General features: G+C 42.1%; 1 long non-coding RNA gene across 1 annotated transcript; it reads right to left on the bottom strand.

The window, feature by feature from the left end:
- Positions 1–12492: 12492 nt before the first annotated feature.
- On the bottom strand, positions 12493–14001 carry LOC105806713. The gene is made up of 3 exons (XR_001137285.1): positions 13945–14001; positions 13523–13660; positions 12493–12990 (listed from the first exon to the last, which is right to left on the bottom strand). It is a non-coding gene; the product is annotated as an uncharacterized LOC105806713 (long non-coding RNA).
- Between the last annotated feature and the right edge of the window lie 116 nt (positions 14002–14117).

The following is a 14117-nucleotide window of genomic DNA, read 5'->3' as shown; positions in this document are numbered from 1 at the left end:
TCTACAGCACATAAAAAAACAGGTCATTCCACATCAAATAAATGAGGCACTATCGTTTAATTGACCTATTTTGAGGAGTGGGAGACTGGTTCAACAGAACATGGGGCCATGAGTTCATGTTTGTTCTTTTCTGCTTATTCACCCGTGTTCTAAGCTGTGTTCTTGCCTTTCACAGATCTCTTAACTCCCAGCTGCTAATCCGAGTCTTCTTTCGCTAAAATTCAACATAGCTCCTTGTCAATGGAACTTCGTTACATTTCAGATGGAGCAATGAAGGGACTAACAACCCATCAAAATGGCACAAAGACTACTTCAGTCTGAGAACATCTGAATAAACACCAGCTGCAGAAAAAAAGCCTTAGCTAAACTTCCTTTTGATGAGTAAAGCAGGCCTTTCTGAGAATTCAGCTGCCGTAAACCCCTCTCTGAGGGAGCCTCTTGTGAGGGAGGAGACTAATTTAGCATTGGGAACTCCAAAGGTATTGAATTGCATAAATAAGCCATATCGGAACTTTTCGTACTTTTTCTGAAGTCTTAAAACACACACATACACACACACACACACACACACACACACACACACACCCATTAAGCTGATCTATAAACCCTTACCCCTACCTGTTCAGAGAGCTACTCTTTATATAATGCTCTTGTGTGCATGTATAACAAATTTTTTTCCCTATTAATCTGTCTGTTAATTTATTTGCAGGCCTCCGAGCACTGGAACCTAAGTTGGTAGAGGAAAAGTTTTCCTCTACCACAACACTTCTAGACTTTTCTGGATAGACCAGTGAGAGTGTTCAAATAGGTAAGGGAATTTGGAAACCTTGATTTTTGTTTGAAGGTGGAAGAACCCAATGTATGCATATACACAAGACTGTCTCCTCCTAAATTTGTCTCGGAAAGTAAACTTTGGATAGTGATCCTGTGTATTCATGAACTGACTGCAAACTTTTTATTTCCTTTAGGGAGAAAGCTACAAACCATGTAAGGTGGGATGATCTGTGCTTTCCTGACTTTTTGTGGGCATTTTTATCTATGGTCTAAAGGGATGTTTGGTGTGAGTTTTAGCCATCTTACCACATGGACAGCAGATGGAAGTAGCCCTGCAGGGACAGTGTAGAGGTAGCATCTATTGTAATGAACACTTTGCCCAGTCCTGTGGTAAGTTACTTATATGTGTCTTTCTGGTTAACCCTCACACACAGTGTTCTTCACATTTTACAGATGAATAAACTCAAAGGGTAGATAACTTGCTAAAGATTATACCATTTCTGAAAAAGAGCAAGATGCAGAAGAGAGTATCTAGTATGTTACCTTTCATAAAACAAGGGTAAATAAATTATGTGTACATATATGTATTTACAAAGGAAGTAGGAAGCTAATGAAAATGACTACATATGAGGGGGATTGGCAGGGAGGTGCCCACGTCCTTTTTAAAAGTTGAATATAAACAAACTTCTGAGAATTATTAGCATAAATAAAGAGGGCAGGAGGATTCTTTTGAAGGCGATGAATAGGTTTGACATAGATTTTGCTGATGGTTTTATCATCCCAAACCCATCAAGTTGTGTACACTGAATATGTAGAGCTTTTAGCATGTCAGTCATATTTCAATAATGTGGCTTTAAAAGAAAAATCCTCTCACAGTGGATAAACAACCTGTGATCTATTCATCCAGTGTAATACTACTGAGAAATAAAAAGGAATGAGTTACTGACACATGCAGCAGGGATGAATCTCAAACAGTATGCTGGGTGACAGAAGCTTTGCAAAGAAGCACATACTGTATGACGCCAGTTATATGAAATCCTGAAATAGGCAAACTTGTCTACAGTGGGGAATAAACCAGAATACCGGTTGCCCCTGGGAAAGTGGAAATGGGAGGGAGCGTGAAGGACTCTCCAGGGTGATAGTATGTTCTATATTTGATAGAACTTTGGTTTACACAAGTGAATGCACTTGTCAAAACTCAGCAAATATGCACTTAAGATTTGTGCATTGCATGTAAACTTTACATCAAAAGAAACCTTAAATATTAAATTCCAGCTAATGATATACATGCTGAAATATTTAGAGGGCTAAATATGTATTGCTCTCTGCAATTTATTGTGGAATATAATGACATTAAGATGGATAAAGAGAACAGAAATATCCTAAACTGAGCTTTATATAATGTTAATGGTAGAATCTATGTGGTAGGTTATGAATGTTCAGTGTAAAATTCTTTAAACTTTGCTAAATATTTCATTTTTTATAATCAAATGTTAGGAAAATTCAAATAAAAAAGACACTCAGAAAAATGGGCAAAAATTTTAACAGACACTTCATAAAGTTATTTGTTAATAGCCAATAAACAGATGAAAAGGTGCCCAACTTCACGAATCATCAGGGAGATGCAAATTAAAAAACACATGAGACACAACTATTGCCCACCAAAATGGCTAAAATGAAAAAAGATGGAAAATACCAAGTTTTCATGAGAATGTAGCTGGAACCCTCATACGTTGCTGATAAGAACGTAAGTTGGCCCAAACACTTTAGAAAACTGTTTTGAAACTATCTACTAAATTTGAACATAGTACAATCTATGTTCCATGATCCAAGAATTCCATTTGTAGGTATGTACTGAACAGAAATGTATTTTTCATTCATGATGATCATCAAAAGACATACAATGTTCATAGCAGCAATATTTTTAATAGCTCCAAAATATAGACTACTCCAATGCCTATCAACAATTGGCTGAATAAATAAATTGTGATATATTCACACAATGGAATGCAATACCCCATTCTCCTGAACAAACTATATAACTATACTCAAAATATGAATGGACCTATGGACACAATAGTGAGTTAAAGAAACCAGACACAAAAGAGTGTATGCTCAAATCGTTCCACTTATATAATATACAAACACAAGGGTACTACTCTATGCTCAGAATAGTGGTTACCCCTGGGTGGAAGGGAGTGGTTAGTGACAGGAAGGAAACAAGTCTAGAGTGCGGGTTATGTTCTGTATCTTGAGCCGGTTGCATGTGTGTGATTAGTCTGTGAAATTTCAGCAGACTGTGCATTCATGATTTGTGTGCTTACCTGTAAGCATGTTACATTTCAATGAAAAGCAGTCTCTGCCACAACCTATAGGCAACAAGGGGCCACACAGAAGGACGTGACATTTGAGAGACTTGAGAAGGATTTGAGAGACATGATCAGCTTTGCATTAGGAAGATTAATCCTTGGCTTTGCAGAGGATAGCCAGGAGAGGAGTTAGGAGCTGTTTGTAGAAGTAATCCGGGCAAGTAATTATGAAGGCCTGAATTAAAGTACGGGCAACAGGAACGAGAAGGGCGGAGTACAGTTGGTATCTGGAAAGCAAACGTGGCGGGCAGATCACTAAGTGCTGTCTCCCTTTCCTGCCTTGAAAAATGGGGATGATAGCTGTACTTCACTGAGGTTACTTTGATGATTTAATGAGTTAAGGCGTAGGGAGGGGAGTTTAATGATTGTTCAAAAAAAAAAAAAGTCATACTATACAGAGCTGGATGTAAAGTGTTGAGATTAGAAAGCTCTAAGGGAAATATCTTGATAGGCAAGGCCCATGCGACCCTGCCTTCTCCCGGCCTTGGACTGGGCCAGGGTGGGACACAGGGTAGAGGGCCGAGATTAGGAACGAGACAGGACATGTCAGAACCAACATGCAGTTCCAACGCGAGGACCCAAAGGTAAGCGTTGGCGTTTCCTCCTCACCCTCTGGGCTGAGGAGACCCGCTCACGGGGGCGGGGACTCAGGCCGAGGGGTGGAGTTGGGGCCAGAAAGGGGGCCAATGGAACGCGAGATTTCCCATGCTTAACCAATTGCATGCGCCCCAGACCGCCCCCATCAAGTGATTGGCAGACGCGTCTTCCGTGTTCTCGCGGTCACGGATGGGGGGGGCGTGTCAGGACTCTCGCGAGGGTGGAGGTGTTGGTCCTGCTTTTGGCCACTCGAACCTGCTCCCTCTCGCTTGACTCGGACACCCGGAGTCCTTCGCCTGCTCCGGGCCGGTGAGCCGAGGGACGTCGAGGGGAGGTGGGCGCGGACAGGAAGTCTGAGGACTAGCGGTGCGGAGGCGGAGGTGAGGTGTGGGCGGGGCGTTAAGTTAGTTCTCCCAGTGGCGGGAGCTCAGGCTTTACCTGGCGTCCATCAGGTGCACCTGCCTTCTCCGCAGAGGCCAGAGAGGCTCTGCTGCCGCTTGGCAGAAGGAACCCGTGGTAGTAAAGTGCGACCTGATTAGGCCCCTGACGCTCACTCCATCAGTGTTGAAGAGTTGGCAGTCTTGAAGGGAACGGTTGCATTAAAATAGTGGGTGAGCTTGTATTCCTATCCTTAACACACTTTTTAGGGGGTGCAGTACAGTGGGTTCCTATGCTTATGGGGATTAAGCGCCTTAGTTAAATGGTGAGTTCCCGTTGTTCCCAGGCAGTTTCAAGCTCGTGATTTTTCTGCTAACTTAAGGATAGTTCAAGTGGGATAAGGTCACGTTTACATTTTGAGGTGCCTTTCTAATGCAAACACTTAAAGCAACCCTGTCAGCCTCCCAAAAAGGTAACGTAGATTTCTCCAGTAAAGAAACATGTCAAAATGCATTGAATTCTTGCATTCGGCAAACTACACAAAATCATCTTAAAGTACCTTAATATCGTAAGTCTTGAGCCTGGGTCTGTATTTTCACTGAAAGAAAAACATTGGAAATGAAAAAAAAAAAAAAGGAAAACTTGTGCAATTGGGAAGAGAATACTTGTAGACACCTGAATCTTCATGTACAATTGTGACTGTTCATAAAAAAAAAATAATAACAAGTGTTTGTGAGGATATGGGGAAATTGGAATCCTTGTGGATTTCTGGTGGAATGTAAAATGGTGTAGCCACTCTGGAAAACAGTATAGTGGTTCCTCAAAAAATTAAAAATAGGATGACCAGATTCAGCAATTTCCCTTCTCAGTATCCAAAAGAATTGAAAGCAAGGACTTAAACAGCTACTTGTACACCAATGTTCACAACAATATTCACAATAGCCAAAAAGAGGAAACGACCCAAATGTCCATCAATAGATGGTTGGATAAACAAAATGTGGTATATACATACGATGGAATATTATTCAGCCTCAAAAAGGAATGAAATTCTGATATCTGCTACAACATGGATGAACCTCAAAAACATGCTAAGTGAAATAAGCCAGATATGAGGACAAACACTGTATGATTCCACCCATATGAGGTACTTAGTAGTCAAATTCATAGAGACAGAAAGTAGAATAGAGGTTACCAAGGCCTAGGGAGAGGGGACAAAGGGGAGTTACTGTTTAATGGGTATAGAATTTTGGGGGAATGATGGAAAAGTTCTGGAAATGGATAGTGATGGTTACACAACATTCTGAATGTACTTAATGCCACTAAATTGTGCACTTAAAATGGTTAAAAAATAAATTTTATGTTACCTACATTTTTCACCACAGTAAAAAACACCCGTCAATAGATAAAATCTAAAGTCACATCCAAGTATTGAAAAAGCTTGTTTTAATTTTAATTCCAGCATCTGCATTGTACAATCACAATTTGTGAAAACCTTTTCAAACTTTGATGAGAAATAAATGAAATATGTGTTCAAAGCTTTCAAGGTGGTATTTTTCAATGTGTTTGTTTTAAGCTGATACACTAGGTAGTATCTGCAGGATGAATTTGGGGAGCAATACTTATGTATTCCTAGGAACCCAACCACATATATTGTATTAGACAAGCTGGAGACAACAGCATCCATTCTCTTGTTACGTATTTGGACATAGACTATTTTGGTATCTTGCATTTGAGTCTCCCTATCAATCGACATCAACAGAAAAATCATAATTCCAAACTAGCTCATTCTAAATATACAGCCAAGACAAGTGGCAATTTACATGTTATTAGGATGTATTTTTTTAAAAATCTTAGGTTCTTTTTAGGGGATAGTGCTGCTTGCATATAACTAAAGTATTTCAAGTATCATTTTCCTATTCATTTGACAAGTGAGAAAATGCTGATTTATTTTCTACCCTTTGTAGGTGGGAAAATAGAAGGCATTTGCGCCGAGATGGTATGGTGCTGAAACTTTCCTCAAAGGTTCTTCTCCAAAGATCATTTGTATTCTTCTGTAGAAATTTTTACTAATCTTTCATTGTGTGGCTTGTGAAATTAGAGGAGTCACTGTTGCTGGAATAGAGTATAACGTATTTCAGCTGACCACAACAGTGCTTTCAAGGTTGCCGGCTAGCTTAGTTCATAGATGTAAATAGAGTTACTCTTTTTTCCACCATAAAAATGAGGGACCATTATTTAAAGCAAAGAATTCATATGAAATATTGTGTAAAGTTAAATAAATCTGCAAGTGAGACACTTGGAACGTTAAAAGTAGTTTCTGATGATGAAGTAATGTCAAGAGCAAGAGATGTTGACAGACACAAAAGGTTTGAAGGTCAGGATGCTCTCCATCAGGATGATATCCGTTGTGATGCACAAAGTGGTCCTCCAGTTACCCACAGAACCCATGAAAACATTGAGAGGGCCCGAAATTTGGTTTGCTCAAATAGCCAATGAACTCTGAGAAAAATGGCAGAAAAGTTAAATTTGGACTAAGAAGCAGACTCATTCTGAAAGAAATGTTGCACATGAGGAAGGTTGCTGGGAAGATTGTATCTCATGCTATTGTGGTTGACGATCCTTCAGGGGCCAAACCAAAATAGAGCTACACAGGAACCTGCAACTTGGGTGTATATTCAGGGTACAATTCTGTTTTGTTTCATGGGTCTTGGAGAAATTTCAGGCTGCAACAAGTTGAGTGTCTTCAGCCATTTTTCATCGACTTTGTGGGGACATGATTTAAGCAGCATGAAACCTGTAGAGCTGGATGTGACAAAGCAGAGGGCATGGAGCTAGGAGGTTGTTAGGAGGAGCAAAATGTTACCTTGGAGTGAAAAACGAAATGTGGGAGCATTTCTACCTTATTGCTTCGAAGTGAGGTCATTTGAATAGTCAGGTTACCTGCAGGCTGGGTAATTAAATCTTCAACAGGGAGCTAGAGATTGTTATTTTATATGGAGACATCTCAAAAGGAATGAAATTGGCCATGTTTAGGCAGAAATATTTAGACTCGTAATAATGAAACTTCTCTTGGGAGTGGGAGATAGAGCTCAGATGTTGGAAACAAGTATTCAGTTCTGTCAGTAAGAAATAGAAGAGGCAATGAGGAATGGTGGGCAGGAGTTTAAGTAAAAATATACTCTTTCCACTCATGCCTCCCACCCCGCAAAAAGTCAGAACCTGATTTTGGTCAGAATCTCACTTTATATCCTTTATATAATCTAAATTTCAATTTGAAATGGATTTTTATATATAAACTGTTCAGGTCTGGGGTTTGGTATGAAGAGTAGACAAATGGGTTCAGTTTGATCTAACTTCCTTCGCCATGAGAGTGAGTTTCTGTAGTTTCAAAACTTTTAAAAGGGCCGGGCGCGGTGGCTCACGCCTGTAATCCTAGCACTCTGGGAGGCCGAGGCGGGCGGATTGTCTGAGCTCAGGAGTTCAAAACCAGCCTGAGCAAGAGCGAGACCCCGTCTCTACTAAAAATAGAAAGAAATTAATTGGACAACTAAAAATATATAGAAAAAATTAGCCGGGCATGGTGGCTCATGCCTGTAGTCCCAGCTACTCGGGAGGCTGAGGCAAGAGGATCGCTTGAGCCCAGGATGTGAGGTTGCTGTGAGCTAGGCTGACACCACGGCACTCACTCTAGCCAGGGCAACAGAGACTCTGTCTCAAAAAAAAAAACTTTTAAAAGGCATTACTGTAATTAACACATAAACAACATATACAATCTTTTCATCAACAGGGGATTGAGTTTTTGGTTTTGCTTTTTTTTTTTTTTTTTATTTGAGACTCCATCACCCCCAAGTAGAGTGCAGTGGCATCATCATAGCTCACTGCAACCTCAAACTCCTGGGCTCAAGCAGTCCTCCTGCCTCACCCTCCTAAGTAGCTGGGACTAAAGGCAGTGGCCACCACTCCCCCACCTCCAGCTAATTTTTTCTATTTTTGGTAGAGATGGGGGGTTGGGTGGGGGTGGGTCTCACTCTTGCTCAGGCTGGTCTTTAACTCCTGAGCTCAAGTGATCCTCCTGCCTCAGCCTCCCAGAGTGCTAGGATTACAGGCGTGCGCACTGCACCCAGCCAAGGATTGAGTTTTGATCTTTACGTTTTCCGTGTGTATTACTGAGTATGGCTAGTTATAACCTAGGCTTCAGCTTTAATAGCATTCACTAAAGGAAAGCATTACTTGAATATTCATGAGGCCACAAATAGCCTGAAGTACATCATGGTCTAGTCAATTGGTGGTTTTGCTTAAACACTTTAATAAAAAAGCGTTAGTAATTCATGTCAGTGTCTGTAGATAAGGTATTTTCATACAGAATAGGTGAAAATGGTTTCACATAAAAGAAATTTTGATAAACCTAGAAAATAATGCAAAGAAAAGGACTTCAGATATATTTGTCCATTAACATGTTTGTTTAAGGAGCTAGTTGAACCATGTGTTGTTCCTTCCCATAAGAATCAATTTTGAGCTCAAGAAGTATGAACTCATTCAGAAACCTAGGTTCTTTGGCCCAATTTCCTTTCCAGTCTCCAGTATGATACTACTCGTGGTCTCCCATTGTTCATAGTAGTATTGCAGCCTAGATACACCAAAATTACAACGTAAAGGACTTAAGTACGAGCCCTGTGGCAGTTTACCCTGAAACTAATTTTATTAGTCGTACTGTTTCTAAAACTTCTCAGGGATCCAAGTTTACATTTCTTAGAACATGAGCCAAAACTAACAGGTTGTTCATGAAAAAATTTTAACTGTCTCTATTATTTCTGGGGCATGACAAACAGGGCAAAGTTTATAATAATTAGAATTTTTTTTCTATTGTCTTAATTTGGTTTTTGAATTTTTTTAGCTTGGTGTTTTGTACTATGTAAATGACATGCCAATAAATCATTAACTGATCCTTTAGTTTTTATAATGCTTTATTAGGAGGCATTTGCTAATCCTGCCTATTTTTGCCACATGCTCATGTCTCTCACGACTAAAGTCTAAATAAATTTTAAATCCATTGCCATATCTATGAAATTTTAAAAACTGACTAATGACTAGACAAGATCTACTCCCACTCACCCAGGAGGTACTAATAAACCGTGGCGGCAGGCTGAGGTGGGGAGGTTCTAGCCCCAGCTATGTCTGTGATCTTAAGCTTTAGTGCCTGTATTAGCAGTGGCTTAAAATGACAGGAATTTATTTTCTCAGTTCTCAAATCCAGAAGTCAGAAATTCGTTTCAGTGGGCCAAATCAAATGCCTCCCCCTTAGGGGGCTCTAGCATCTTCGAGCTCCTGGTGGCTGCCTCACTCCAGTCTTCAAGGCCAGCATCTTCAAATCTGCTTGTCTTCACATAGCCACCTCCTGTGTGTGGAATGTCCCTCTCTGCCTCCCTCTCCCTCCCGTGTGATCACATTTAGGGCCCACCAAGATTATCCAAGATAATCCCCATCTCAAGACCCTTAATCTAATCATGTCTGCAAATAAGGTTAGCATTTACAGGTTTCAGAGGTTAGGACCTGGTATCTTTAGGTCCTAGTCTGGCAGGTTTTCTCTTCTGAAACACAAGGTGGCTGCATCATGTCATCTCTATGACAGTACTGCCAATAAAACTGCAGCAATGGAAATGGTTCATCTGTGCTGCCCCTAGCCACACGTGGCCACTGAGCAATTGATCCGTGGCAGATGCAGGGCCTCAGGCCAAATGAATCAAGGGGCATTAGGACTCTGGAGTAGAACATGGAGCGGTTTGTGAATCCAGTGCTTATTCTGGAAAACTATTTGCTAGCCTTCAGTCAGACTTTAACACTTGCAGATTTTACATCTTTCATCATGACTATACTTGGAAAACATTGCCATTCCCTGGGCACATGTTCTCTGGACCACTGTTGGTGAATTATCTTATGCACTCCTCGTTCTGCCACAACTTGCTATGGCCTGTTAAGGCTTTGTGAGTGTTTTCTCTCAAATTTCCTTTAACTACTTACCATTTGAGGAAGCCACTTCCTAGAGGCCTTTTGTTACAACAACATCCCCTTCCTCCCCGATGTTGCTTTGCAGCATTTTTCCTCAGGAAGCCTCTATCAGTGGATCAGTAGGAACCCAAAGAATCCAAGCTCTGGAGTAGTGGAAATGATCTATATCTGTGCTGCTTCTAGCCACATGCAGCTATTGAGTACTTGAAATGTGGCCAGTTACATGGTTACAACCAACCATATCCACTGGTTTTTGTACACTTTGTTCACTGATGTGTTCTTGATACCTAGACTAGTACTTGGCCCATAGTTAAGTGCTTTATTACTAAATGAACATTAAAGCTATTCTAGTATTATCTAAATACCAGTATTGTCATTTTGTTCTAATATTGCAATGACCATACAGTATTATTAAAATGATTAAGCAGTACTTCCACCCAGTAACATTGACTTAATGTTTACTACTCTCCAGGTACTTAGACGTGCCATGTACAACTCATTTCAATCTTAACTGCTATTATGGTTACCAGTTCATAGAACCTAACTGAGGCTAAATAACTAGTCTAAGATCAAACATGGAAGGGTAGGGGTTTCAACCAAGGCTCTTAACATTATGCTGCCCCCTTAAGTAGGAGACTAAGCCACTCATTTGAATGCTATATATAACTCAACAGAACAATTATTGATATTAAATTTAATTATAAATGAAGCTGCCATTTGTCCTAGTCATGATGGATTTGAGAACCTATGATATGCCAGGCACTTGACTAGACCCTATGAATATGGTGGGGATCAAGATGGACTTTAGCTTGAATGGTCCAGAGCCTAAAGAATGGAGGAGCAGTCAGGCAAGTACACATGGGACCGTACAGCATACAGTTGAGTGCTGTAAGCCCATTACAGGGCAATAAAGAAATCGAGGGGGAAGAAGGGCTGATAGTGGTCAGAGAAAAGTTAGGTTGAGAGTGGGAATGTATATGGCAGTAGGGAGCATTCTAGTTAAAACATTCAGAGGCCTGGGAGGCCACAAAGCAAGCTGCCATCTTACCATAGTTTAAAATAACCTGGCTTTCCTAGAAGTGAAGAGGAATAAAAAAATAAAAAAAATAACCACCCACCACCCCTGCATACAGACATGAAATTCTCCTCCCCTTAAGGGCAGATTTACTTTGCTTTCTCTCCAAACCTTTAAACACATTCACTCTTCCCTCAACTATAAACATATAGCCCTGGCACCTCCCCTCAGCTTTTTCAGGTCTATATTGAAAAATATAGTCCATCCTGGCCAGCCCTATCTCAAATTATAAATGGCCACCACTCACCGCATACAAGTGCACTTATTTCCTTTTTCCCTCCCCCGCCCCAGCATTAATGGCCAGCCAACAATATTTGTTGAATACAGTGCCCAAAGAACTTATGAGGCTGAACAATATAAAAAGAAATCAAGTTTAGATGGAAAGGCCAGGACAATTCTATGAATTGAACATTAAGAATGACCGCAGGGTAAATATTAAATACCTTTATTTAAGGTTCTGGAAAATGAGTTATTTTTAACTGACAGGCTAATAAAAAGATCTCAACTGCTAGACATGCAGATTGGTTAATAGGAATGAACTTGTTCTAGCATGTATGGGCTCTTGCTACAGAGCCCATCTTGCTAGACTGCTGTTTCCTTCCATATGAACTTTCCCTATGGGCTCTAATACTTTCCTATTAAGTCCCTTTTTCTCATTATGATACATGCACCCAAAATACCTAAAACACTGACAGATGCTTCCTTTCGTGCCAAATTTTGGAAACCTTCTCTAGGTTCAATGCAGTTAAATAATATGAAGAGATTATATTCATAAGAGCTCTATTGTAGTCCTTTCCTCCAACTGGCCTAATCTGTTTAAATATTTTACTGTTACACCAGGACACCAAATCTCAAGTGACTTTCCAGAAGTCACACTGCCAAAAAGTTACACGTGAGGCTTCTTGTTCGGGAAGCACTTATGCGTGACAGAACTTGAGTTACTACCTAACACATTTCTTCATCTGTAGGAGAATAGGATCTATCAAAGTTGTGAGAATTAAATGAAAAGATGAACATGAAGCATCTTCTACACTGCCCTGTCACCATTAGCATTGTCCTACTACTTTAACTCCTGTGTCAGTACAAGGACACATGGTTGATAAAAGTTAGTAATAATATTTGACCTTATTAGAGGCGCTTTCCCATTGTAACTGTAGATTGAGTGATAGTTGGTATACAAGGTCTGTTCGAAAAGTACGCAGCCATGTAATATAAAAGAGATATTTATTGAAGATACAAGAAACACTGTACATAGGACAATGACCCCTCAGTCCCCTTCAAAGTAGGCACCTTGGGACCTCACACAGTTCACGTTCCACATTCTCAGGTGTTCTGCTTGTAGCAGGCCTTTCAGAAAGTGAATCGCTTTCAACAGATTCCCGAACATCTTTGAAGTGTTTGTGCCACACTTTTATTTTTGCTGCACTCATTGCCTTGTCCCCGAAGGCCTTCTGGATCATCCGAACGGTTTCCGCAGAGGAACGTTCAAGCTTAACGCAAAATTTGATGCAGACTCGTTGCTCTACTGGTTCAGTCATTTTGAATATGAGGGCCACACAGTGCACATGCTCATTCAAGGGTCTAGCACCCCACTGACTAGTACAGTGAAGGCGTCACTGTTCACGCATAGGCACTGCGGTCCACTCTCCTTGGCTGCCAGGTTACACAGATGTGGGACAAACCGTTCTAGTGATGTTAACGGCTGGATACTTCCAGACAGACCTGTAAGTCCACTGAAATACCAGCACGAGAGCATCCCAGCTTCAGTGGTTTGCGTCTGTCGTCTTCAATCTATAAAAAGGGAGAAAAGTTTTAAAATGACCTTTAAACAAAGAAAAAACTTGAATGTACCACTTGTTCTATGAACTGGACAAAAAAAATGACAAAAGTGCTTAAATTGTAATGAAATATTTTCCAGTTCACCTGTGACTCCAGACAGGATCCAAAGAGGAGTTTTAAAATCTCGTCTCTGGGTTTTATGGAGAGTTACTTTACCCTTCTGTGTTAGCCTCTTAAAGCACTGCGTCAACTTTAAAAGGGCACAGGAAAGGGCGATGGGGGATTTTTTTTTTTTCAAACAGGGCTCGCTACTATTTCTTGCACTGCTCTCTGGTCAGTGCCTCAGCACTTTCTTTAATAAAGTCCGAAAACCCCATCAGAAGCAGCTGTTTTGCTTGGTAAGCCCGTATGCGGGAATTTCCTTTCTAAGGCAGAGCCGGATTCGGGCCTCTGCACCAAACACGCGCCTGGGAACACCCCGGTCGCCATTGGCCACGTGCTCCGGGCCTGGGTCGCTTCATTTCATTCAAGGTCAGGGATATACCTGTGCTTAGAACTGAGACCGCTGCACGTCGGCAGACGCTGGAGACAGGCTCTCGAACCAAGGTGGGCCCGAGGGGGCTCTTGCGGCCGCAGGCAGGGTCCGGCCCGAAACCCGCTACAAAGTACCGGCGGATCAGTGCTGGGGAAGCAAAGCGCAAACTTGTTACCGCGCGGGGCCGGCGACGGGAAACCTACCTGCCGCCGGGCGCGGCGCCTGTGCCTCGCGCGGCCCTGGGACGGGCACGGCCGCCCGCCCCCCGGGCCGCCGAGGGCTGCTCTACCCCTCCGTTCTGGCCGCCGGGAGCAGCGGAGCTCCCGGCGGGCAAAGCTCGAGGGGACGCGGGGCGAGATCAACCCCTACCCGGGCCGCGAGCCACCCGGGGCCCCTCCCCGCCAGAGGCGAAAGGCCAGGGACACACTCACCGCCCAACCGCGCAGGACAAAGAGACCGGCGACTGCAACGCGCAGTCCAGGGAGGCGGTGAGGAGGTGGGCTGTACCAGGGCGGGGCGGGGCGGAGGCTCGTAGGACCGGCAGCCAATCACCGGGAACTCCTTGGGCGGGGGCGGGGGGCGGAGGACCGGACGGGCAGCCAAT

The sequence above is a fragment of the Propithecus coquereli genome, unplaced genomic scaffold (genome assembly GCF_000956105.1).
Source record: "Propithecus coquereli isolate 6110/MARCELLA unplaced genomic scaffold, Pcoq_1.0 Scaffold143, whole genome shotgun sequence".
NCBI lineage: Eukaryota > Metazoa > Chordata > Mammalia > Primates > Indriidae > Propithecus > Propithecus coquereli.
This window is presented reverse-complemented; position numbering and strand designations above follow the sequence as displayed.